Raw genomic sequence first — 27,146 nt, forward strand, 5'->3', positions numbered from 1 at the left:
GCCTCAGGAAGTGACACTGTCCAGTCACTGACATTTTGCCTCTGGATGTCCCATAAATCTGGGCTGACAGGACAGATCTGCCCACCTCTCTCCACCAGGGCTGCCTTTAGGGGACAGCAGAGGGGCCTCCTCTGCACAGGCAGCCACCCTCTCAAGGGCAGGAAGCCGTGGTCAGCCCCACGTTGTATGGACCAAATGCCATTCACCCACATGCCTGGGGCAGAGACTGACAATATTATATTATACTCCCTGGGAAAATGAACTTCCAAGACCATCTAAGATCCCAGAAAATCTTCTTCCCTGACTACAGAAGCACCCTGCAATGTTAACAAACCAAGTCCTACAACTCCGGTGTTTCTGAGAAGACTCCCACCAGCATGGGGACATGGAGAAGCCTGAGTCTGGGGGTCACTGTCAATGCTGGGCGGGGCACCAAGTGTGCCCAGAAGCCCTGTGTGCTGCTAACACCTGTGCATCAAGTTCCTCACAAGCAGAATGGCGATTCACCGAGATGATAAGGATCTCGGGAGAGAGGTAGACAGCATACCTGTGCTGTCCACTATGGTGTTCTCAGTGGTGAGACAGCTGCTGACCCCACCAGAAGCAGGGCCCACTCACCCTCCAGCTGTCCCTCCCCAGCAGAGCCCTCCAGCAAGAGCTCAATGCCCAAGAGACCCAGGCTGGGACCCCGGGGAGCAAGTGCAGGCTCCCTCAGTCTGACATGTGGGTGACAGAATGAAAATCAAGACCTTCTCATTCTGTGCACCTACTTGATTCTGGTTAGAGCCGGCAGCCAGGTGAGACAGAAGGTCAAGAACACCTTACTTAAGGGAGCAGGAAGCCAAACCCCCTGGGAGGAGCGCGGGGGGTGGGGGGTGGGGCCTTTGTCATCTACATGACTCAGGACCAATACAGACCCTTGAAACCAAAAAGAAGGGGACCAGGATGGACAATCTCTCTAGTCCTACTCAGGAAGACACATAAAAATTCTGAGATTCTCCAGAGAAAAGAACAAAGGTGGAAAAAACACCTCACATTCATCACAGGAGGCTGAGAGCCTGAACTTGGAAGCACAACTCCCCTGCTTCCTGAAGGCTCAGGAGTAAAAAAATCCAACCAGGAGTCCAGACTGGGGGCCCCCTCCCCCTCCACAGTGAGCTGGCTAAAGCTTGGCCAGCATCTTCCCATCTTCCCTGCCGCCCCCATCCCAGCCTTCTGGCTGCTTCTCATCTAGAGAACCTCCCCCCAGCCCCAGCCGCCGCCCCAGAGATGAAAGGTCCTGTGTGCCTTCCTCTGGTTTGCGGTTTCCAGTCTAGCCCCAGCCTAAACACTGAAGCAGGATGAACACCCAACAGCAAAGGGCAGACACATGCACAGGTGCTGATGGCTAGTGCAGGGGGGTCCTCCAGGGGCCGTGAGCCTAAACGGAGGGACCAGAGCAGCCTCAGGCAGACACCTCCACTGCTCAGCCACCAGTGAGAACTGGACCCGAGTTTGGGGGTATTTGTTGCTAGAGTGAGACAAGATTTTCTCTCTTGGGTGGCGCCTGTGGCTCAGTCCGTAAGGTGCCGGCCCCATATACCGAGGGTGGCGGGTTCAAACCCAGCCCCGGCCAAACTGCAACCAAAAAATAGCCAGGCATTGTGGTGGGCGCCTGTAGTCCCAAGCTACTCGGGAGGCTGAGACAAGAGAATTGCTTAAGCCCAGGAGTTGGAGGTTGCTGTGAGCTGTGTGATGCCATGACACTCTACCGAGGGCCATAAAGTGAGACTCTGTCTCTACAAAAAAAAAAAAAAAAGATTTTCCCTCTTGTTTTTCATAAAAGAAAGATGCCTTGTCCTGGTAGGAACAGGCCAGAGACCCCAGAATTAAGGAGATGACCTCACCCAGCATGGCTGGCCCATTACAGCCACACCTCCCCAGTCTGGTCGCCAGGCAAACCCTCTTCCCCCACAAAGCACACGGAACCAATAGCACCTGTCACCCGCCACTGCCTTTCCCAGGGCCTTGTCAGACAGCTCAAGCTTCTGTATGATTACTGCAATCCATCAAAATATAACGGCTACCGTGGCCAGACATGCTGTTGAGCCTTTGCGAAACCACAGGCCCTGTGATTCCACCATGACGTTCTACTCCTTATGGACACTTAACCAAAAGCACTTCCTCTTTCGTAACACTTTTGTTAAAATTACAAGATATTAGTGTTTAAGAACAAAGTGACACAAGATAAACCATGACGGGCCGGCATGAAGGAGAACCAAGTCTGGTTACAGAAGAAGCCAGCAAGCCACATGGGCCACTGCGCTTTCACTCCATCAGCAGCAACATACAGAACAGACAGTCATAATGGGACAAAATGCAACAGGCCCCAGTGGGGCATATGTCACTGTCCACTCTTCAAGAGAAAAGGAACCTGCGTGGGAGGAGAAGGCTTAAGTGTTTGATGCGAAGTTATTTCAGAAAAAAAAAAAAACACACAACAATTCTAGTACAAAAAGAGAATGCTTTTCAAATCAGGACGATTTAAACTGAGATGACAAAAGTGATATTACAAAGGGTTCCAGTGTCTCACAGGTTTGCTACCACTTCTGACAGAGCTGCACGTTTTTTATCCACCACCCCCTCTCCTGTTCACGTTCAAGATGCTCTAACTGTAGCCGGACGTTGTGGCGGGCGCCTGTAGTCCCAGCTACTTGGGACTGAGGCAGGAGAATCGCCTAAGCCCAGGAGTTGGAGGTTGCTGTGAGCTGTGTCACGCCACGGCACTCTACCGAGGGTGATAAAGCAAGACTCTGTCTCTACAAAAAAAAAAAAAAGAAAAGATGCTCTAACCGAACCAGGACCTCAACAGGCAACAGCAACATGTGGTCCCCACTTTGGCTACAATCCAATCTGACCCCTCTTGGGTTGCTGTGGGTGCCACGGAGCAGAAGAGGCCTAAGAACAAACACAGGCTTTATGGGGACATCGGAGGACTCCCTCCCAACCCTGAGTATCTGTGTAACCCTAGTGCTGGCATATGGGGCCACAGTCAACGTGAGTGTGGGCTGCAGACGCAGCATCACACAACAATGACCATGCCCTGATGACGGCTACTCTGGTATTAAGTCTCTTAAGCTCTTCCAAAGAGCTATAAAAAGAATGCCAAAAATACAGGAATGGTGAGAACCGGAGCATGAGGCTGCGTGGCTGAGCACCCTCAGCACTCAGGGAACGTCTGTTGACAGGAAGTGTGCAGCAATTCCACTGCCACTGAACGCACTGGTAGGATGTTAACTCATCTGAGAGGGAGGCTACTGCTAAACAGCATCCCAGATCGGTTCCAATTATTAGGCTGAATCTAATGAAAACGCCATTAGTCAACCATTTTTATATTTAAAACTTCCGTTTCATCCATATCCAACATCCTTATCTTTGGAGGAAATTATTTTCCAAGCCTGAAGCGAGCACCTTTCAAACGTGCTGAGTGTTGCTCTGCAGTTTTGTCCGCCCAGCTGACAACGAACCCCCACAAGTCCCACCCAAGGCAGGGGAGGCACGCTCCCTACCGGGGGGAGAGAGCACAGGCATCAGGTCCCACCAGGTCCCGCACACGACCCGAACCACTACAAACGTCTTCAGACCCAGCAGCCAGTACTGGAACTAATGCTCTGCCAACCTCGGGCCCGTCTGATCCGCCGGAGACTCACAGACAGATTCTCACACAGGTCTCTCTGTGAGGATGGCGGAGAACCAGAAATGCTTCTTTCATTGTTGGTGGAAAGACAGGACTGAATAAAGTCAAAAGTGCCCATGGTGACCTCCCTCATGTTTCCATGAAAGAAGGTTCAACGATACTTCCAGTATCTCCTCCTCCCCAATGGCAACATTTAAATGTTCATAGATCCCTAAGAGCTAGCCTGTGCAAAAGCGAGACCCCATCGCTACTAAAATAGAAAAACTGAGGCAAGAGGATCGCTTAAGCCCAAGAGTTGCAGGTTGCTGTGAGCTATGACACCATAGCACTCTACCCAGGGCAATAGCTTCAGACTCTGTCTCAAAAAATAAAATAAAATCCCTAAGGGGCTCCTCTGATCAGCAACTGGATCTGAGCTTCATGTTCAGTTTGCCTGGCAAGCCCTATGAACAGCACTCCCGAGAAAGGTCTCAGAATTACTCCTTCAGATTAAACCTGGAGACGTAGAGATTTTGAGGGCCATCTCAATCCACAAATTCGCTTCACGGGGGGAGGTTGGAGGGTTGGGTGGGTTCTAAGTACCCAGAGAAAAGGCTAATTGCTCAAGGTCATCAAGCAGGTGAGGCCTCTGTGGGCCTAGGTTTGGAGCTGCCTCAGTTTCCCCTAACTGACCCTGCTTTATGGGGGAAAAAAAGAGGAAAACACACTGTGCCCCTTTCCTGGTCTACAACCCACTCGGCTGTGGGTTCAGGCTGCGGTTCAGTGTGGCCTGCAGGTGGTGACCTGTGGATGCCCACTGGGGAACCCTAGACTCCACGTCTCTGCTTCCAGCTACTCAGGAAGCCAGGACGGGGCCTGGTGCTGAACTTGACCTTTCTCCGAAGCAAAGCCAGTCCCCTCAAGGTTCTGCCTGGGAGTCTGACCAAAGGTGAGAGACTCTAAGTAAATCTGCTCCTGCTCTATTTCCTTGCTTTAGAATGACTTTGTTAGCTCACAGAGGAAAAAAAAGTATTTTAAGTGAGATGAAAATCAATCCCATCAGACTGTCATTGTGAGACTTTGATACAATCAAGTTTTATGGAAAATGGCCAAAGGGATGCTGAAACCAAAGTGAGAACCCCAGGACCTTGCTCCAGGTACAGGGAGTACATTCTTATCCATCAGCATTCTCAACCACGCTCCAAATGAGGGCTATCTGCAGCCACACCCACACTCCCCCCAGAAATGCCCCCAGATAAAAACCATGGGTTCAAGATATCCTCAGGGCTAATAACTCCAAAAAGCCCTAAACTGATGGAGGAAGCAGCCTCAGCAAGGGTCCTCCTTTCTAATGATACCCATCTACCATTTTACAACTAATTTGGGGTGTCATGAGACTATTTCTCTAATTCACTTTTATTCCTTTTAATTAATCCATCAAGAAGTCCTCACACTATTTTGCATTCTGACTTGAGTTTCCTTGTAGTATAATTTCCCTTGACTTGTGTCTATAGCTGCAGCAGCAAAAATCACTTTCCGCTGAACTATATTGCTTCAGAGTTAATTACATGTATTTTGCTTCTGATAAATGAAAATACCAGATACAATTAATTGAAAAACAATCAATACGATCCTGCTATGAGACATCCCCATGAAACACCCAGAGGCTGTGGGTAAGCCATAGTCATCAACTAATTGAAAACACATCCCAAAGGGTCGCTGCAAAAACTGAACTTTTACCTGGAGATATTTTTATAATAACTCACCGATATAAATCTGGCCACAAGCTCTATAGTTCACACGGTGGGCTGTCCGTCTTTTTAAGGAAATATAGCTTCATTGGTTCAAAACCATTTAAGGTGATGAAACCCTGAAAGCAAAATGAATTGAGTCAGTGAAGGTGAAGCAATGATTTTTTTTGTTTACATCTAGCCATCCTCTAATTGCATTTTTCCCAATGTCTTGGATTCTAAGCTACCAGAGGTTATTAAATGGTTTCATTAAAAATACTATTTGTCTTGCTTTAGTCACACACCAGATCAAATTAAACAGTAGAGCACCAGAACAAATGAACCCTTTCCATCTATTCTGACACATAAGCCAAGTGCGCAAAACCAGAAGGTGATATTGTGTCATCACCGTGAAAATGTCATTTAGCTCTCCCAACATCTCTGAGAGGCAAGCAAAGGGGCGCAATAATCAATATCTTCAAGCAAAAAGTACCACCAACTGTTTTGAGAAATATGGAATTATAAAGTGCAATGCACAAGCCCATGGTTTATAAGTGCTATTAGCATAAATGCTGACAACTGTTAATCTACTGTAACTCTGATTAACGGCTGCAGTTGTCCATTAATAGAAGGCATTTTAACTTACTACTGAAATTGATTACTCAGTTAAGAATTCAATCCTAATGTTCAATAAAATTGCACTTTCTTGGCAAATGCAATATGAAATGAGGTGATGCATTAAACAGCGCTCACATTTATTTTACTCTACGCAGAATAAAGAGGGACTACTACACGGTACCTTCCACGTCAACTGAAACACTTCCTACAGACCCAGAGCTGTGAGTTGAGTGGGCAGCAAAGTTATTCCTGTGTCTGAGAGAAAAAAGGCAAACCCCTGGGCAGCAGGCATGTCCAGGTGTCTTTGCTATGGTTTCTCCGGGAAGAAAAGGGGGCATTTCAACAGTGGAGTTGCTATGCAACTGCAGTGTTCGTGGATCAGGCCCCGTGAGGAAGGAGGCTCACTTTAGAGATGAGCGGCTCTAGCCAGCCATGGCCGTTTCCAGTCTAACCTGCCAACCAAGGTTCAAGTGGCAGATTAGTATTCAAAAGGACAGGAATTACATAACCAGCTTCCCAGCTATCCTTGACTTTTTGAACCACTCAAATCTTAGGAAGCTGTAGATCCTAAAGCAGTTCTCCCCTCTTTTAATGAGCAAGGGGGCTAATCTCTTAGGACCCAATCTCATGATGACAGACTCTCCAGCACCACTATGTAAGCAAGTCACAAAGAACCACTGAACCTTCTGTGTCCTCCACCCCCATTCCAAAGATGACCACGCTCCCGTGTTCTCCGCAGCCCCGGCCCTCCAACAACCACCTACTCTACTCCTTCACGAGGAGAAAAGTCAATGTCGGGAAGGATTCAGAAGAATAAGGGTTCAAGAAAAGGGTGGCCTCTACAGTCATGGTTATTGTATACCCCAGGTCAAATAATTCACTCCCAACCATACCTCCAGTCCTCATTATTACCCAAACCTTCCAATGTAAGGATATAGGGACGAGGGTATAGACATTCCAGCCTCTTAAGTGCTGGGAAGGGTGGGATAGGCATAGCCTTTTAGTAGTCCCAAGCCTATAATGACACAAGCATCTATCTGCTACAGCCAACTATCCTTTAGAAGTGGCAGAGCTTGTCTGGCAAACTCATATCCACCCTTTAAAACTCATCTCATAGGTATCTTCTGTGACACCTTCCCTGTGAGGCTGCTGCATACCCTGCCCATCTCCAAGTCTCCTAAATGTTAAATGCTCTGAGCACACTTTACTCATCTCAAACATAATACGAAACCAATTAATTACCTGCAATACAGAATTTGCATTCCCTGTCTGGTATGGGTCACCTGAGCAGGTCAGGGGCTTCTTTTTTCTTTCAGTGCTTTGCGAATATTTATGGATGCAACAGACACGAAAACAAAAATTATCAAAAAACTAAGGAAACGGCGTATATCTTTATGAAGTAATCTCTTTTGGAAAGGCAGGGAAGAAAGAAAAAGAACAGGAGAGGTAAAACTTAGCAACGCCTAATTACGGCTTGGTTTTGAACCAAACTCTAAAGACAATACAGTAACATGTTAATACCTACCAAATCTTGCGGTGGTTACAAGATTAATTTGAAACACTTCATAGTAAAATTAACTGAACAGGGAACAGACAACTCTGCTTTGTAGAAGGCTTCACAGAGGAGGTGACATTTTATGGAATTTCAAACCGAGAGCTTGGGCGAGCCTGCAGACGGTGTCAGCGAATAATGATGTCTCAGCGAAGTGACCGCTTATTTAATGGATTAGGAACTTTAAAAGGGTAAGAAGACTGTTAGAATCTTTAAAGCAAGTACCCATTGTTACTTGAAGGTCAAAAGCAGCACTTAAATGGCTGGAGCTACAGAAAAGCTAAAACTTAAAGAGATCCCTGTTCCAGCAGATACTTGCCGACAGTGTGGCGCAGAGGAGTGCCCCGAGGATTCACCAGAGGAGATATTCTTGGCAGGATTTCTCTGCGAACTTCCAGGAGTGTACAGTAAGACTCAGAAATGACGTATCTGATTAAAATCACCACCATCCCTAAACCAGCAGCCCCCAAAGCCAAAGTGGCCTCAGCATGGACATGCCAGCCGGCTGGCTTCCAGCCAGAAAGGGTCCAATTTTTGACCTGTGCCATTGACCTGGGTGAATCTACTAAATATCTCTTGGCAAATGTGCTCCACCCACGACTGATGGACACGTCACTAGAGGGGACAGCCACACCCGGGCCAGGAAGAATAGGGACTGTGGTCAGCTGGTTCTTTTAGGTCTATAATGAGTAAATCTACTTTTCCAAAAGTGAATGAGATTAGTGCCTTGAAAAGCCTGTCAAGAGCCCTAAGAGGCTCTGCATTGGCTTGTTCTAAGGACAGGTCCTGTCTGTACCCTGTGTGGCATTGAAAGGGTGGCCTTTCCACCCTCCCAAGTGCAGAGGATAGACGGAGCCTGCGGGCAGCTCAGCCTGGGCTCCAAGCACAGCATCCCACCTGCTGTCAGCATCACTTACTTAACACAGTGCCTACTCACCTACACCTACTTTGCATGAATTATTTCTAATCTGGCTCTGCCACCCAAGGATTCCACAGGCCAGCTCTCATCAGCTCACATCATCAGAATGTGGCGCCTTCCTAAGCCCCACCTGGACCCCCTGCTCAGGTTGACTCACAGCTAAGCCATCCAGGCTTAACAACATCCACCTACTGTCCTGTCCTCCTGCAGATGAGGAGGCTGCTTCGCCCCCTGCCACGAAGTGAGCGCCTCCTACTATGAGAACCATAGCTTAGCATGGATGGCAGTTATTAGGAAAAAAAGAAAGGTCCTTGGGGGCTGCTGAGCTCAGAGGTGGGAGGCCCATGTGCCTGGGGAAAGCCTGATCTGAAACCTATTCTCGACTGCCACAGGCCTGGCTGCAGAGAGACCCTACCTCATACCACATGCCTTGTGGTTCCAGGGGCCTACTAACATTTACTGTTCAAAACAGAAAACCAGAAGTTGTCCACAATCACGTATTTGCCACGAGTAAAGGGCTCTGGGAAAGGGCAAGGTAAAAAACATGATGTTGGCGAGAATCGACCCCAAGCTCCACAGGCTGAGAGACCTCACTGAGAGACAGCGTCCTGCCTGTGACAGCGAGATGCAAAGTTACCACACCTACCGGCTCAAGTGATCCAACCCTCTGAAAGAGATAGCCAGGGAGGGTTCATCCCAAGGCCTGCATACAGCAGGTACTCATTAAATGCCAGTGGTTAACAGGCCTTCTGCATGACCCCAGGCCAAGGCTGTTACCTGTATCATCTAAGAAACAAATTCAACTCTGCCCAAATCTTGAGATGAATGGTATTTGGCACAAGAATCCAATACTCCATCCACACCACTGAGGAGACGGGGAACCCAAGCAGTCCCCCTCCAAAGGTGGCCTCACCTTGTTCCTGGGGTGAGGCTGTGCTTGGGAAAGTACAGAATGACTGGGTGAAGAACCATCCAGAAGAATGCACTTCTGCCCCAAGCAAAGGGCATGTTAGTAGGTCAACAGTAGGGGAGGGAGGGCAGGACCATAGCCTTCAAACCCCCATGTAGCACCCCCCTGCCCACCAAGAACACCTGTGCTTTTTCAGAGACCCCTGTCCTCTCTGGACTGGATGCATCATCACCCATGACCTTCAACAGCGATTACTGAGCACCTACTAAGTGCCAAGGACCATGTCTCGCCCCAGAGACCCAGAAGAAAACAGGGACCTGGCCTCTGCCCTAATGCTCCCCAAGCCATATGCCAGTGCCACTCAAACTCTGCACCCGTCTTCTCCACATGCACAGCAAGTGGCCCTGGGTCCCAGGGCGTGGCTTTCTTTGGACTGCCCTCCCTGGGCCGCACAAACACTCTCAGAGCTCACACTGCTGGCCAGCTCCAAATGGACTGTCAAATCTCCAGCTGAGCCTTGCAAACGGTAGTCACAGGAGCACCCCAGGACGGGCCAGTCTGCACACACCTGCAAGGCCCCCCACACTCAATGTGCCCCAGGGCAAGGCAGCCCTTCAACGGGAATGACCTGTCCTGGGGCTGCTGCTAGGGAGACCCAAGAAGCTGCGACTGAGCCACAGCATCAGGGCTCACTCCCACTCTGCCAAGGCTTTGGACGCAGCCCAGAGACCTCAGTGCAAGCCGCTTCCATTAGGAGCCGGCCACTCGCCACAGCGCCACAGCATTCTTTGGGGGTGCTAGCCTGTGTGAGGAGGGAGTGACCCTCAGTAATGAGACCTGCAGGGGACACTGGACTGTCTCTTAAGTTTCTGAAAGGGTGTGGAAAGTGGGTGCCAGGGGCTTCCCCACATACCCACAGCAGGTTCTCTCAACCATCTCAGGTTCAAGAGCGTTGGAAGAACCCAAGAAGGCTTACAAAGAAGCCGAACAACTGGCCCTTAAAACTGACCTGGTATTTCAGCATTAAGCTCCTCTGGGTGAAGTGACGGACACAAGCACAGACATGACAGGATGGCGTTAATGTGCAGCCGAGACAGAAGCACCTCACGTGGCACAGACCCCCCGTTGGTGCCCTGCCCCAGAGGCACTCAGCTCCCCTACCTTGCCTGGTTGCCAAAGCAGCTCCTTGTTCACACCCCCCCAACCTGGCCTGGCTCTGCAGGTCACAGCGAGGGTGTGCAGTGCAGAGACGGCATCCAGGTAGCCACCAGGGTATTGTGGAGGAAGAAGTCACGTGCAGGCTTGGGGGGTGGCTGCTGCTCTCAACAGCAGGCAGGAGGGCCGGCAGCTGCAGGGATGCAGCCTGCCTCGGTCACTGCCACACGTGTGACCTGCCCTTTAACCAATACCTGGGGCTGTGACTGCATAGCACACTCCCATGTTGCCTGCCCTGGTGTCCCCCTACCCCACCCATTAATTTGCTCCTGACCAGCCTTTATGATGAACTCACCCCCACAAGGGCTGGGCCTGCTGGGCATGAAGCAGTACGGAACCCTCGTATGGTTATCTCATGGGGAAACAAGAAAAATGACAATGTCTACTAAAGAGCAAAGTGTCTGGCCCACACTCAACAGGCAAGAACGTTAACATGGGCAGAGATCCTGTCACGATAGTCAGGCCAGACTATTCCTTCCCTTCCCAGGACTCAAGTCCACTAGCCACTGCCTAGTAAATAAATAAACCATATTAATTAGCTCTGAAACAATTACCCTTTATTCAGGAGGGGGAAAAAACAACCCTGAAAGCTAATTCTTTCCATGTCCCTCTACAGCCATGTTGGCATCGAGGCACTTAAGGTCAAATCAACACTTCATTACGAACCTCCCATGTCCAAGAGTTTTGACTCTAAGAAGAAAAATGCCCTCCAGGCAGAAACTTCACATACACAATCTTTGTCAGCGAGTATTTATGGAAATTTTATAGTATTAAATACATTCAGCTGGTTTTAGGTTTTAAGAATGTGAAGAAGCCCAATAGCCAAGATTTTAGAACTCTTGTCTTCAAATATAAGGACAGCCAGTGGAAAACTGTAAGGGAAGTCTTGGAATTCTGCCACCTTTTAAAGGAAAATAAAATAGGATATTTTCCCAGTGTTGTCTCAGATGTAGTCAATTAATTTGTCCGCTCCCCTGCTATTTCGGCTTTTGACTTTCATACACTGCAGAGCCAACAGGCTTAGAACAAGCTAGGGGACAAGGAAACTGTGCCCTGGCGGCATCGCTGGGCTTCAACCCGCTAGAAGATTCCCCATCCTAAGTGGCTCCAGGATGGAGAAATAAACAGGGCGTGAGAACACCAGATGGGAGGGCTTGGCAACCACTGGGAAAGGAACATGGAAAGCGAATTGATAAATGGGTGCTGCAGATCAGGGCTGGCGCTGGCCAAGTTTTGAAAGGAAAAAAAAAGTCGATCCCAGAGCAGCAACCCACACAACGACGTCATTTTGTGAATTCAAGCTGTGTTCCCACACCCAAAACTGCCCAGCTGGCTGTGGCAGCGCCGGCAGCTGCTGTGAGCAATCTGACCAGAGGCTCGCCGGGCCCTGGCTGGACCCCACGCGTCTGCACGTCAGTGGAGGCAGGAAAGGCCTATTTATGGACAACCATGAAGCTGCCTCAACTCAGGAGAGACCAGGGCAGTGGGAGGGAAGGGCCTGCTAGTGGGCCAGGGTGCCCCCTTGAGATCAGCCCCACTCAGAGAGAAGCTGGGCCCTGAGGTCTCAGAACTTATGGGACAGGCTTCAAGGAACCAAGACCCCACTGAGATACATAAATGAAAAAGGTGTCTCATCTCTGGCCTTTCATAGCTCCAAACAGTAAATGAACTAGAAAGCTCCCGACAGAGGTGCACGCATCCAGACCTGCTGGGAGGGGGATTAGGCCGCACGGAGCAGGCACAGAGGTCCGGCTGCAGCTATGAACTGACTTGGGCACCCAACAGAAGGCTCAGGTCTTGCTTTCTCCCTGTTCACGTGGAGGGCATAGAAGAAGTCTGGCCAACTCCTTTCCAGCACCCCTGGACACCAGTCTAATAAGGGGCTTACAGTAGCGGGGGGGGGGGGGGGAGCGGGGCGGGGGGGTCTTTAGATGATCAGAGCACAAACCCATTCAGAGGTGACACAGAACCTCCATGTGCACAGGCTTTGAGGTAAGACCCACTGTCCCCAAAGCAGGATGCTCACAGCTCTGAAAGGTAAGAAAGGCCAGTACCCTCCCCAACACTTGAGGGAGGAAGAAAGGGGACCTTTTCTGAAAACTGAAAATTGCATGCCCTATTTCATCCCAGCCAGGGAACTGCTGGGAGTGGTTAAGATTTACATAAAAATGGAAAGGACAGGGTGGACGTGGAGGCCAAGGCCAAGGCCAGTGAATTGCTTGAGCTCATGGGTTTGAGTTTGAGACCAGCCTGAGCAAGAGCGAGACCCCACCTCTAACAGAAAAACTGAGGCAAGAGCATCCTTTGAAACCAAGAGTTGGAGTTTGCTGTGAGCTATGATGCCACAGTACTCTACCCAGGGCAACAGCTTGAGACTGTCTCAAAATAAATAAATAAATAAAATAAAATAAAATAAAAAGGAAAGAACAACACGCCAAGAAAACACAGAAACTTTTCAGGACTAACAGGTGTCACATTATACCTACGTATTTTGCCTGTATCACAACAGATTATACACAGAGGGTGCCCAAAAATGTATGCCCATTTTTTTAAAGGACAAAAAAACTGCATTAAAATTGTAACGCTCAAGTTATGTTTGACTTCTGCCATTACAAGAGATCCAAGATACAGCATACAGATAACATTATTGGACATATTGAGCATCAAACAATTTTAATAGTTTTTTTCTGCCTTAAAATGTGTATATATATTTGGAAGGCACCCTCTGTGTTTACTGAAAGTTTTTAAAAATATTTAAAAACATAGGGAAAAATAGTTGGAGGTCAAATGGAAATCAAAACACTTAATTCAAATCTTATTTATATTTCATTTTAAAACATTCTTCCAACAGCGATTTCCTTTTTAGTATACACATATACGCGAAGATAGAAAGATGGTCCACAAAGCGCTATGTCTCCATGCTAAGATTTAAAATTATTTTAAAAATGTATATCATTTATTTTCATTTTCTTCATATGCTCCTACATTTTTCCATTTTCTGGAAAGAGCATGATTTCCTACAATCTGGAAAACAGTATGGGCTCCTGTGTCAGGAGGGACAGGGCTGAGGCCAGGGACGGCCATGAGACATGGGAAACTGGCTCCATTTAGGACGCAAGTCCCTAAATAACGGCTGTGCTCCCAAGGCCGGTATTGAAGGAAATCAACTGTCCCTCCACCCTCATGCAAGTGCAATGTAGTTGGGAGATTTCAATGTAGAGGTTTGAATTCCAACCCACCTGGGTGACAAAGAGAGATAGGTTGGTGGGGGGAGATACCGTGGGAATTCCTTGCCCAGTGGGGACTGGGAACCCAACCCCAGGACAGATCAGGCACAGCTCAAGCCTTGGGCTTAGGCAACAGAGACTTCTCAGTAGGCTCTAGCCAACCAAGTTCTTGGTCACAGACACACTGCAGAAGAACAAACAGGAAGAAGCATTAAAAAAAGCAATGACGTGAGAATCGAATGGCCCACATCCACAATCCCTGAAAAATTACTTTCAAGGGTGACCAGTTTCACATATCAACACTATTGATCAACAGGCTCCATGAGGAATATTAACTGGGACAGTGAAGCTGGTAAAATTAACTGGCTGGGCAATGGTCCCTCCAACCCTCTCTCACCTCACCCCTACACTTTACGTGTCCCCAAACGCATTTATTGGGCTGCCTGTTTGGTAACTGGTTTGGATGGTCAGTTCCATGAGAACAGAGACGGAATCCAAGTTTTATCCTGGAGAATTTGGGGACTTGCCAATCAATGGTAAAGAGCCCTTGGGTGAGGCTTTGAGGTATCTGTGAAGTTACCTCCTGGGCACTTTCTCTTCCTTACCTAGGAGCCCTGGGTCATCTGGACCTCCCTCTGAGGCTGCATAGGGGAAGCACCAAGCACTCAGCATGCTGCCCCAAATACTGGTTGTATCATTTAACAAATGCATTACCACCACAGCTAGATGAACTCCAGAATCCACAGTCCTGGAAAGAAACAAGGTTTAAAGGAAACTGGGGTCTATTTTATTTTAAAATAAATTAAGACCCTCAAACCTCAAGGTTGGGAGAGGAAAGATTTAAATTTCAAGTGAACATCATCACTGCTGTTTAATGCAGCAACTGCTGTACCTACAACACAGAAACTACTCCTAACTCTTCAGAGATTGTACTTACACAGAAACTCTACCAAAGCAGACTTGAAGAAAGCACACAAAGATTGAACTAAGGGTCCCAAACATACATTCTCTGGAAGCAACAAAACTTCATTTTTTAGAATGAACCATAGTGCCAAATGAGTACCACAGCACCCAGAAATGGGGAAATTGAGGCCCAGGTCACTCAGGCCACCAGCAATAAAGGGAAGAGTCTCAATTTGGCCCTTTCCACTCGGTCCATCCTGACATGCAGTTTGAAACACTTCCAAGTGGTGTAGACGTCCCCAGCAGGACAGCAGCCCCCTTGCACTCAGCCAAAGTGAGTTCAGCACACCCAATTGTAGTGGTCCTTGATGCTGCCTGTTCCTCAGAGGGGTCCAAGACAGGGAGAGAAAAGCCAAAGGCCAGACCAGCCTACGCCCACTGCACCCCAGGCCTGTGAACCCATCCCAAGCATCCAGAGATTTCCAGGACAAACACCTACTGACAGCTCCTGGATGAGCAACCCACACCGCCTACACCCGGCAGCAGGGCTGGCCTAAGTCTAAATGAAGGGGAAAAGAAGAACTGCAGAGTCCCCAACAGTCTATACATATTATCTGCTGACTCGTGCGCCTCAAGGAATATGGGCAGTGCTGCACTTACACACATGCAATAAATCGGTTGCATTCCACTAGTTCTTAAAATACAGACGACTTTGAATGCATGCACGTACATACATATATACGCACGTTGAAAACACAATGCACGTGTGCTCTCTGAAAGACTGACACCACCACAAGTTCAGGGTGAAATCAATTCTCTTGACTTGTAATTCTCAAGAATGCCTGCCAAAGCCACAGAGGTGTACAGGGCTTCCCCCTAAAGCAACCAGGCTGGCATGGGTTTTCCTTGCTTGCTGCATGGAGCCCCTACCCCAGCTCTCATTTCCAGAGATGTGTGCCAATAAACAAAAACCCCAGAACTCAACAGTCTCTTATCCTACATGTTATTTCCACACAGCCAAAGTGCACTATGCAAAAACTCACAATTGAGGAACAAAACCTGCAAGGTGAAAACAAAACAAAACCAGCCAAACTAATGTTGAACAGAAGTTACTCTGAACACCACCCCACCGGCTACTCTCAGAACCAGGACAAGTTAAGTGGAGGCCACAGACACACCCAGCTCCATTCGACACCAGGGGTCTTGTAACTCTCGGGTTTCTGAGATGGGTTTCCTCTTACCCAGTGTTCTGGTCTAAGACTGGGTCAAAACCTTTGGGGTCAATACAAAGAAACAAACCAGTGACACAAGCAGCAGCTTGAATGACCTGCAAAGGGAATTAAGCTAAGCGGAAAAAAAAACAACACCCAAACGCTACGTGTCCTATGATTCCATTTACATAACATTCTTAAAAGACAAAATGATAAGAGCTGGAGAACCGACTAGTGGCTGCCAGACTTAGAGACCAGGCAGGGAGGAGGACATTCCCACTCTAGACGGTCTCTGAGAGAGCTGGTTTCTGGAAGCAGATGTGGCTATAAAAGGGTAAGGGGGTTGAGGCAGGTGTTCTTGGGATGGTGCACATGTGATGGAACCACACAGAACTCAACACACACCCAGTGAGTATGCTGACACCAGGGACTCCCGCACAGTACTCACGGATTGCCCCGAAGTCAATTTCCTGGCTCTGTTACTTTTACTATAGTTGGCAGGGACTAAGGAAAAGTTCACGGAATCGCGTTATAATTACGTCTCTTACAACTACATGGGAATCTACAATTACTTCAAAATAAGAAGTTTAATTTTAAAAATAACATACAGGTTTATCCTATTTTGTGTGTACACGTGTATAATCTGGCTGAATTCCTTTCTTTAGGGGACTAGTGCTTACAAGGAGGGGCGGTAAGGAGCTGGCTCTGATGACACAGGCACTAGACTGCGGTTGGTGTCCTCGGGCTCCCTAGGACCCCAGGAGCGTAGCCCTGACCTTCTCCTGCTGGAGCTGGCAAAGTTGCTGGTCCTTCCTTGCACAACATCAGCAGCACTGCCTGGCCTGCTCTCTCCCAGGTGCTTCCAGCCATGCAGTGTTCCCCAGGCCACCCTCTGACAAGAAGACACCCTCCCTGATGGAACTGCCCTGGAGAGGACAGAGAAAACCAGTCCCAAGGGTGATCTGTGCTGGGCAAGTGGACCACGCTGCTGGTGGGTAATGACCCCAGGGCCTGCTGACGCAGCCTGGCTAAACTGAAACGACAGGCAACAGGTGGGAACGGGCCAAGAGACCGTCCCCAGCTGACACACAGGGTTGTACGCTGGGCTGGCGGGCTTCCAACACCCAGCTCACTCAAAGAAAGTTCTGGAGCTGGAGCATGCTACCGACTCGCCAGGAGTGGACTGCCAGGAGTGGACGACCCGGAGCTACGCCCTGCTTCCTGGGGGACCTTGCTGGTGCCCTCAAACTCCACATCAGCCCTTTGAAGCAACCGAAAGGTCTTTGTGGCTCGCTGTGTCTGTCCCCAGCTCTCCTGCGGCCTCCCTTTTGAGGAGAGTTGGCACACTTGCTGCTCGCACTCCCAGTAACTCCCTGCTGATTCAAAGACTCCAAAAGAAGAAAATTACAGGAGCATCTTTGCCGCTTCCGCCTTTATTATCTTCAGGGTTATGCTTCTCTTTATTCCCAGTTCATTCCACGGGAGTTTATCCTTCCTCTCTCAGCAACAATAACAAAAAGTAACCTTCCTCTGCCAAAATGCACCACTAGGTACATATGTGTGGATGAAAAAATGTTCCCATAATGGTACTATTTTTTCAGATTCTATAAACCCTTAAATAGCCATTGACTCAAAAAGCTGAACCACTTTCAAATCACTGACATTGCTCAGTTTCGAAGCTGCTAAAAAATATACAAAAAAAACCCCCAGTGACTTCCACATGAATAAAAATCACTCTACATAAATTAAATATATAATTTGATTAAACATGTTTATGTCTTTGTGATGACATTTAAAATAGAAGTAATCATTTTCTTTTTTAAAAGAAAAACTTTCAATTATAATTTGAAGCTGTCAAACCAATCTTCTGCTATAGATCTTTTAAATGTCACATACCTTCAAAAGGGGATGGCAGTTTCCTTTTAAATATGCAGTTCCAAACAGTGCGTTCTGAATCAAGAATGTATTAAAATACACCACTGGCATTTACACCGACAAAAATCCAGCCGTTTACCCCCTTCATCCAGACAGGTCTGCCCAGGAGAACAGAGCAGCACCCAGGCCGTGTCTCCCCAGCACCATCTGAGCTGGAACTGTCTATGACCCCCCCACCCCCAGGGCTCCACACCAAATCTCACTCCTAACACCTTAAGGGGGCAGAGGCACTCTTAGGATTCACCCAGTCTCCCTCCCAGATGGCTCACTGTGTAGCCCAAGTCTGGCACAGCATCAACAACCCAATTGTAAGATAGTGTTAATCAGATGCATAGAAAACTCTAAACTCATTCTCATAAGTCAATGACCTACATAGTCAATTGCTTATTCACCATCTCAGTAGCAAACACTGTGCTATATTTAAACACAGAGCGTAGATGTATCTTTCTTCTAAAAGCTTAGAGAGACAGATAAGCCTTGCACTCAGACCTCCTCTCCCGCTCAACTTCAGGAAAACAAGCCTTGTCAACCAGCAAGTGTTTGGGAAGCTCTGAAGGAAGCAGGATGGTCTATTTCTCCATTGTTTGTTTCAATTAGGAGGCACTAGGTGTCCTTTTTTTTTTTTTTTTTTTTGTAAAAGGCAAACATGAGCAACAGTCCCACTGGAACTTAAGCCAAGTAAAGCCTGATGCTGCCTCCTTAGCACCTGGCAAATAGTGAATGCTCAGCAAAAAAAAAAAAAAATTAGAGCAAATGTCTTCAAGTCAGTTCAGCACGGCTAGTAAACATATTGCACACCAAGCATCCAAAAGTAAGTTGTCACAGTGATCAGAGAAATAGGAATGCAAATGCTTCGTAACTGTGCACCTTGGTACCAGAGACTGACGTCAGAATAATCCTGGAAACAGATGACAGCAAGAGGAACAGAGAGCTCTTGAGATCTGTTCTAGGAGAAAGAATCATAGCTCGGGCTGCCACTGCCAATCTCATGGTATTTTGCTCCAAATCTGAAAAAGCCTGAGTACGTCTGCCCCCCTCTTCCAGCTCCATCCAACTAATCAGAAGTGTCAGGGAAGCGCAGCAGAACATACACCCCACTCAACTCCAAACCAAAGTTGACACCTTCTACCTACTTAGGATGGGCCAGGCTGAGGGACAGACCAGGATCCCTACAGCTCCAGGAGAGCCTTTCAAGACTGCTACTTTGGGTGCTGGGAGGAGCAGGAGTTGGAAACCCTGGGCTGCAGGGGACCACAGGTCACTTGCTTGTCAAATAAAGAAACATACCATGATACTCTAACTTAAGTACTAATTCCTCTTGAAAATAGGCAGTCATAGGGGCAGTGCCTGTGGCTCAGTGGGTAGGGCGCCAGCCCCATATACCCAGGGTGGCAGGTTTGAACCCAGCCTAAACTGCAACAAAAAATAGCCGGGTATTGTGGCGGGCGCCTGTAGTCCCAGCTACTGGGGAGGCTGAGGCAAGGGAATGGCCTAAGCCCAGGAGTTGGAGGTTGCTGTGAGCCGTGACACCACAACACTCTACCAAGGGTGATAAAGTGAGACTCTGTCTCTACCAAAAAAAAAAAAAAGAAAGAAAATAGGCAGTCATGGAAACTTAACCACCAAAGCCAACTCTCAAAAGTTATTGGGACTTAAAAGAAATCAAGAGTGTGGGAAAAGTAGTTATATAAAGGGAATCCTTTAGGTTCAGGCTAATTCCCTTCCTTGGGTGGCAAATTCTGCTCCCAGGGCATGTATGGGAGGGGCCAGAAAACACCTTGCATGAGACTACACCACAAATGTCTGCGGGGCACAGGTGAGGATACAGATGGCAAAGGCAGAGCGGCACCTGAGCCAAACACAGGGCAGGCCCAGGGCCATCCATCAGAAAAGACAGGTACGCATTCTCTCCCTTCCAGCACAAGAGGCCCTCCCACCTCCACCAACATTCCTTAATTTGACCACTGCAGTCAAGGTTTTGTCCTGATCACCTCCCTCATATACTCACACACACACATTTCTCCATAATACGCTCTATGTATTCCCACACACACATACACACTTCTCCATAATATGCTTTATTCCCACACATACACACACACATATTTCTCCATAATATGCTCTATTCCCACACACACATACACACTTCTCCATAATATGCTTTATTCCCATACACACACACACACATTTCTCCATAATATGCTCTATTCCCACACACACATACACACTTCTCCATAATATGCTTTATTCCCACACATACACACACACACATTTCTCCATAATATGCTCTATTCCCACACACACATACACACTTCTCCATAATATGCTTTATTCCCACACATACACATTTCTCCATAATATATGTTTTATGCATTCCCACACACGCATGCACATTTTCCACGTGCTGGACTTCGGACAGTCAAAGCCAGCAACCCTTTCTCGTGTGCCCTGCCTGCTGCACCACACACCACCACCCTACTCTGTCCTCTCCAACACTGCACCTACTAGGAGCCAGGGACTATTAAGTAAGCAAGGCTGGAAGATGAGACAACCTCGTTCTGAGAAGTTCAAAGGGAAGTGGCCACGGGCTAAGAAGCAGGCACAGAGGGGCTGCAACTCTGCTGGAGCCCCCACTCAGATGCTCAGCCAGGCCCTGCTGCCCGGTGGTCCTCACTGCAGCTCCAGGACCCCCTCCACCCACCCCTCAATCAGCTCACCCCCTGCAGCCTCCATCACCAATCACAGGAAACCCACTCACGGCCCTGCCTCAAGTCCATGTCACCAGAACCAAACAGGCCTGTCTCTACTTCTGTCCATGTCCACCTCCTGGCCGGAGGGTCACTCTGCTGCTGGGTCCTGCACCTCAGTCCCTGGGCAGAAAGTAAAGCTTCGACCATCTGCTCTCTAACAGCTATGGAGAGCCCAGCTGAGATCAATGATTTTTTATGAAAAGAATGAACCTGTATCATCTGACCCAGTCCTTGCGAATTTTCAATTCTATCCCAAATCAAGTCTATCCCTAGAAAGGCCCTTCACAGAAGGGCCTAAACTGCCCCTCAACATGCCCTCCCCTAACACGTCCCCTCTTACAACATCCTATTTTTTGAGTCCTCAAAATACTTGAGGTAGGATATAAATAAGTAAAATGGAATCCACTTAAGGACAGATATCTAGGAGCCCTATACAACAGGCCTCTGAAAATGATGGCCCCAGAGAGGCGGGAACACTGGCAGCAGCTTCCCGAGGCCAGCGCACCCAAAGGCAGCTGTCTAGAATATCTAGTTAGCCGAGTGTTCTCACTTCCAAGCAAAGCAGAAACGCACATGCCACTGTGTGGCCAACGGCAGGCTCCAAAGATCAACTTCTGTGTGTCCTGAACGCAGACAGTGGACAGAGATGTTAAGAACCAGGAACACTCCAATCACCAAAGGCCACACACATCAGCCTTCTTCATGTGAGCCTCAGTGTGTGGTGTTTTGGAGGGACGGGCAGCTGGGGAAGGGAGTGTCCGTCCTAAAAATGAGGGTGTGGCTACAGCTTTCAGAGCAGGTGAGTTAAAAGCCCACCCCCAACAGAGCAAACAGTCCAGATACCTACACCCACCTCCCTAGCAGAAGGACCCCCACTCTCTCCCCAAGCAGAAACCCAGCCTTCTGTTAAGTGATTTAAAAAATAGCTCTGACTTCCCCACATGATTGGTATAAAATGTTATAGCCGCTTTGTAAGACTAAACATAACACCTACTCCATGACCCAGCAATTCCATTCTAGGAAGCTGCCCAAGACACATGAAATCATACGTCCACAAAAAGACATGCACCAGAAGAGTTCACAGCAGCTTCATGCAGAAGAGCCAAAGCTGGGAACAGCCCCAGCGCTCAGCTCCAGGGACCAGGCCAAAGGGGGCAGCAGGTTCGTTCAGCGGATACCACATGGAAGACAGAAGGACGAGTGGCTGATGAGCGCCAAAGCCGGGCTTTTTCCTTTAAATCTCAAAAACATTAGAGAATGAAAACCACTTTGTACAAAAAGGTACGTGCTGTGTGACATGCACACATGTTGTATACATATGCTACGTATAGAATGTACATATAGTATACGGTATAATCTGAAATTCTAGAACAGGCTGAACTTTGACCTCCATAGCTGAACACTAATGCCATTCCCAAAGTCAGAAAATACAGCAGGGGGCCAGGCGTGGTCATAATTTCAGCACTTTGGGAGGCCAAGGCAGGAGGATTGCTTGAGGGCAGGAGTTAGTTCAAGGGCAACCAGGGTAACATAGCAAGACCCTGTCTCTATAAAAAAAGAAAAAATATATATATAAGAAAATAGAGCAGGAAGCAGCAGCTTTTAGAAAGGCAGGGAGTGAATGGACTGCAGTAAAAGTAAAAATGATACTTCAAATTAAACTTGTCAAAATTAACAGTTGGGAATAGTGACTAGAACTCCCTGTCGTGATTTAGGGCAGAATTGACGGTATTTATATAATTGTGCAAGATAGACATAAGACTGCCCAAGTAGAGTGTACGTGTATATGAAAAGTAAACAACAGTACCACCACAGGCAACATCAAGCTGGTGACGGAGGGAGTACGAGTCCCCCTCTGCAGACCGTAGTGATCCCTTCAGAAAAGCAGAACTGGGAGAGGACTGACTGGTGGAAGAAGCCAGGTCTGAGGACACAGAAGGAAAGTAAAGAATAAAGCGTCTCCACTGGGTACTGATACCAAAAGATTATTCAGATCTTTGCTAAGAGTTCCCTTCTCGGCGGCGCCTGTGGCTCAGTGAGTAGGGCGCCGGCCCCATATGCCGAGGGTGGTGGGTTCAGACCCAGCCCCAGCCAAACTGCAACAAAAAAATAGCCGGGCGTTGTGGCGGGCGCCTGTAGTCCCAGCTGCTTGGGAGGCTGAGGCAAGAGAATCGCGTAAGCCCAAGAGTTAGAGGTTGCTGTGAGCCGTGTGACGCCACGGCACTCTACCCGAGGGCGGTACAGTGAGACTCTGTCTCTACAAAAAAAAAAAAAAAAGTTCCCTTCTCCTGTACATACCTTAGAAAGGAAAAAAGTGGTTGAACGACGTCCTGTAATGCTGGTCCTAACAGGACTGTTAAGACCAGCTGTTTTATAGCAGTTTCTTGGGGAGTTCTATCTGGTCATAGGACAAACATTCTGTTGCTTGCTATTGTACTAAAGGACTTTCACAGCAATATTAAAGCATTTTTTTAAACTAAAAAACAAACAAAAAAAAAAAACAACTAACCATGCTGGGTTGGGGGGACCAGTGGGTGCCTGATGTGGTCAGGGGGATGAGAGTGGGCATATCCTGCAAATGGCTGCAAGGGGACACTCCGGCGTGTTCTTGGTAGGGCTGTGGGGTGCACAGGTGTTGCAGCTGTCAGAAGTGATCAAACAGGGCAGCGCCCGTGGCTCAGTGAGTAGGGTGCCGGCCACGTACACCCAGGTTGGAGGGTTTGAACCCGGCCTGGGCCTGCCGAACAACAACACTACAACAAAAAAATAGCCACTGTGGCGGGCGCCTGAAGTCCCAGCTACTTGGCAGGCTGAGGCAAGAGAATCGCTTGAACCCAAGAGCTGGAGGTTGCTGTGAGCTGTGATGCCTGATGCCACAGCACTCTACCGAGGGTGACACAGTGTCTAATTTTTTTAGATTCTGTCTCTAAAAAAAAAGCAATCAAACACACACTTAAGGCCATGCATTTTGTTCTACTTCATAGGCCCCTTCCTCTCATCCCCATCTGCATCCACAACACTTCCAAGTTTTTCCTCCCACAAATAGGTCGAGGTTCAGTAGTGAGATAGGTATTGGAGGGCTCAACAGTGAAGGTCTGAAATGCAGCTAAGAAATGGTGCCACCTAGAAAACAGACGTGATGGGCGGCAAGCTGAAAGTGGCAGTGTCACCTACTGAGCCTGGGGATAGGAGGGTGTGTCCCTTGTCCATTAGGTGAGGGACACTGTTTTGACTTTCAGGAGAAGAAAATGAAAACAAAAAACAGTACCAAGACAACCTTCCAAAAGATGCTCCCAAATCCCAGCTGGGGAAGCTTCCGCTCACATCAGGGCATGGGTGGCCCGCCTCTGGGATGAGGACCCCCAGAAACACCTGGGAGGCCCAAAGACTTGGAGGCCCAGGGGAACCACTCCAAATCCAAATCCGCCAACAGCACACAGCAAAGCAACGCTCTTCCTGAGAACACACGTGCAAATCAATGTTTAGGACAGTGTAATGTGGGCTGACGCACAGAAGGCACCAGAACAGGAAAGAGGCCCCAGGGGGACAAAACACCAGGACAATGACATCTGTACCAGGCAGGTTCCACAGGGCTTGGAGGCGGGGAAAGGACCACAGGTACAGCCCACAGGGTTTTTGATGCCCCACCCCAAGCCTCGTCAGGGGCAATGCAGCCTTTGGCCACAGACAGCTCCCAAAAACCAAAATGATTAGCGCACCAATTTGGAAACAGGCTAAATGCCACGTGACTTTAACACAGCTGCCGTTAACTGTTGTGTTCTATAAAACTGGGACTTCTCAATCTGAGGTTGCAGTCTTCCAGCAAGTCACACGCAGACTGCAACTTACAGGCCTCTCAAGTAGTCCAAGAGGCTTTTAAAGTATTAAGTATATAGAAAATACAGGCAACGTCCCAGTAAAAATATAGTATAGTGCATGGACATTGGGAAAGGTCAATGTAGCACCCACTCCATGTTCATTACTGATGCTTCGCGCAGATGGCGGGGAAGCTGTGATGAAAGCACATTTAGAGTCTCACCCTATTATAAGATAAGAGTGACAGAACAGCCCATGCCAGAACCCTAGAGCTCCTGGACCTGCAGAGGTCCTAGAAACTGTCAAGGATAGCCCCCTCATTTTAGAGGGAGGCAGACTGCAACCTGGGAGAGAAAACGCCTTCTTGGACCCTGTCCCTCTAACCCACTTTATTTTACATACGACATGTGTTACTTCAGGTCCTCCAAAAACAGAAGGCAAGACCAGATCAGGTCTGGATGAGACTTCCAGGGGAGTCTGAGGGAGGTGCAAACCTGACCACAGACGCAGGTGAGTCTGGCCTGGAGAGGTGGCAGGGAAGGCAGGAGCCTGCTATCCCTGGCCTGGAGTGGCCCGTGGAAGCACAGACCACATCCGGTGCTGGATTCAGAATGCAACAGCCGGGGCCACCAGTCAATGACATTCTCAGAAGTAGAAGATAGGGGGAGCATTTTCAAGCCAGATAGATCATTGTCTGCTACAATTTTACAACCCAAGGCGTGCTTCTACACATCTCCATACCCATCCTTCCATCCTCCCTGACTTTCAGGGCCACTTAGCTGAGCCTAAAGTATCATTTGGGAGCTGAAGGACAGAAGGGAGGGAATAATGAGCAGGACACAGTGAATGAGGCAGAGGCCGGTGAACTAAGAAGGTGCCACCTCTACGGAAGCAGAGGACGAGACCAGGAGAGGGCAGAACGGGCTGGGACTATAATATAAAGTCAGCAACTACCCAAACTCACTCGATTAGCTATTTTAACACTATTTGCTTTAACAAATATCAACATACATCAGCTCAACATAAGTTAATTTCTGTATTTAACTTTAACAGTTAAGTTTTCCTGATGGGTGGGTAACTCTGCTCCACAGAGTGATTACGGGATCCTAGCAGGCAGGCATTCTCTGATGGACCTTCCACATTCAGGACAGTCAAAAGCAGAAAAACTGGTGAGGAAAGAACACTTCTTCCTTAATTACTTCTGCCCGGAAATGGCACATATTCCCACCCACATTCCATTGGCAGGAGCTGTCATGGGGCCTCTGACAGTTGCTTCTGGTGATGGCTGAGCAGCCACTCCAGCAGTAAGTCCCCACAAACAGAAGGGAAGCCTAGACCCTTGGGGACATCTGTTGGTCTCTATCCTGCTCACTTTCTGCATCAGTCTTGGGCCAGGCTTATTTCAGAAGCATTTGTAGCCTATAGTCTTTGATCACTAGACTATCTGACCCCAGATGATCTGACCACTGAAGCAAATCAGAAGAGAGAGGCCAACAACTCAGAAGTACAGTTATTGAATCTTCTCATTACAACTGGAATTTTACTGACCAATCAGAAAGTGGAGCAACTGTCCCTTTGTAAGAAAATGCCAGACTCTTAAAACTAACTTCAGTTTGCAAAACACTTTCATGTCCATCAAGTCTATCACACCATCAAATCTTCACCAGCATCATTTTACAAAACCACTAAGAAAAAATGCTGTCACACTATGGCATGCAATCAATTTTACGACACAACTTGATTGCAGAGACATTAAATGTTGGAAACAACAGTGCTTTCGATGCAATCTTCCAATAACCTTGTGAGAAACACAAGAATCACCATTTCATGGATATGGACCAACCCCGGGCTCCCAAGGTCAGGTGACATGCCAGCAGTCCCATAGTTGGTGAGGAGAAGAGTTTTGGGGGTGAGGGGCGGCGGGTGTCCAACCAGCCTCTGACTCAGCACCTGGTAACCAATGGGTCAGCATCCCTACAGCTGTGTCCTGGCACATTGGAAAACTCTCAAAGATTAAGTCAAGCTCAATTATTTTCACATCCTACAGATTTTGATTCAAATGGCAAATCAAGCACCTTAGATATACTGTATTCTTACACACTCATTTGAATAAAAACCCCACTAAAATATGGGTTTTCATCTGCATAACACTTTACCGGCAAATTCCACAATGTTCAAGAGAGAGATGATGTACCATCAAAAACAAGAATCCGATGTGGTAATCCGTTGAGCGTTATTTTCACGTCATTCTAATGAATTTAGTTTCAATAAACACAAATCAAGCAAACACTCTTCATCCATCAAGACCTGAATGCCGGAAAGTACCTAGAGGTGGTCAGAGGAGGCTTAGGCAGGCCCAGACTCCTCCAGAGCCCTTCTCACCTGTGCGGCCATCCCTAATCCGTGTTTCAATCTCATCATCACTCTCAATGTGGGACTGCCCAAGTTTAAAATTCAGAGTCTAACAAAGGAGGAGTAAGCTCAAGTGTGCAGTCATCAGGCCAGATACTCGAAACCACAGGACAAGGACACACAGTCATCACTAGGTAGGGTTCCCTGCAGAATGAAGACATGTGGGCCCTGCAGGCCTCCTCTCCCGACCCCAGAGATCATTTATCTGGGCACACAGTCACTCAGTAGGGTTCCCCGCAGAATGGGGAAACGTGGGTGCTGCAGTCCTCCTCTTCCAATCTGAGAGATCATTT

The 27,146-nt window shown here is 48.1% G+C and overlaps 1 protein-coding gene across 10 annotated transcripts in view; it reads right to left on the reverse strand.

Moving 5' to 3' along the window:
• Positions 1-27,146, reverse strand: part of CTBP2 (C-terminal binding protein 2) — a 158,695-nt gene that overhangs the window by 100,716 nt on the left and 30,833 nt on the right. For 5 of the 10 annotated variants that reach the window (XM_053584167.1, XM_053584170.1, XM_053584177.1 and 2 more), the window contains one exon: positions 5,422-5,525. The exons of 1 other annotated variant lie outside the window; for it this stretch is intronic. The gene's annotated coding sequence lies outside the window, so the exon portion shown is untranslated. Of the gene's footprint in view, positions 1-5,421; positions 5,526-6,184; positions 6,512-7,245; positions 7,691-17,836; positions 17,855-27,146 lie in introns of those variants that run through there. 4 more of the 10 variants (XM_053584173.1, XM_053584175.1, XM_053584171.1 and 1 more) reach the window with 4 other exon arrangements.

This window comes from Nycticebus coucang, chromosome 3, assembly GCF_027406575.1.
Source record: "Nycticebus coucang isolate mNycCou1 chromosome 3, mNycCou1.pri, whole genome shotgun sequence".
Lineage (NCBI taxonomy): Eukaryota > Metazoa > Chordata > Mammalia > Primates > Lorisidae > Nycticebus > Nycticebus coucang.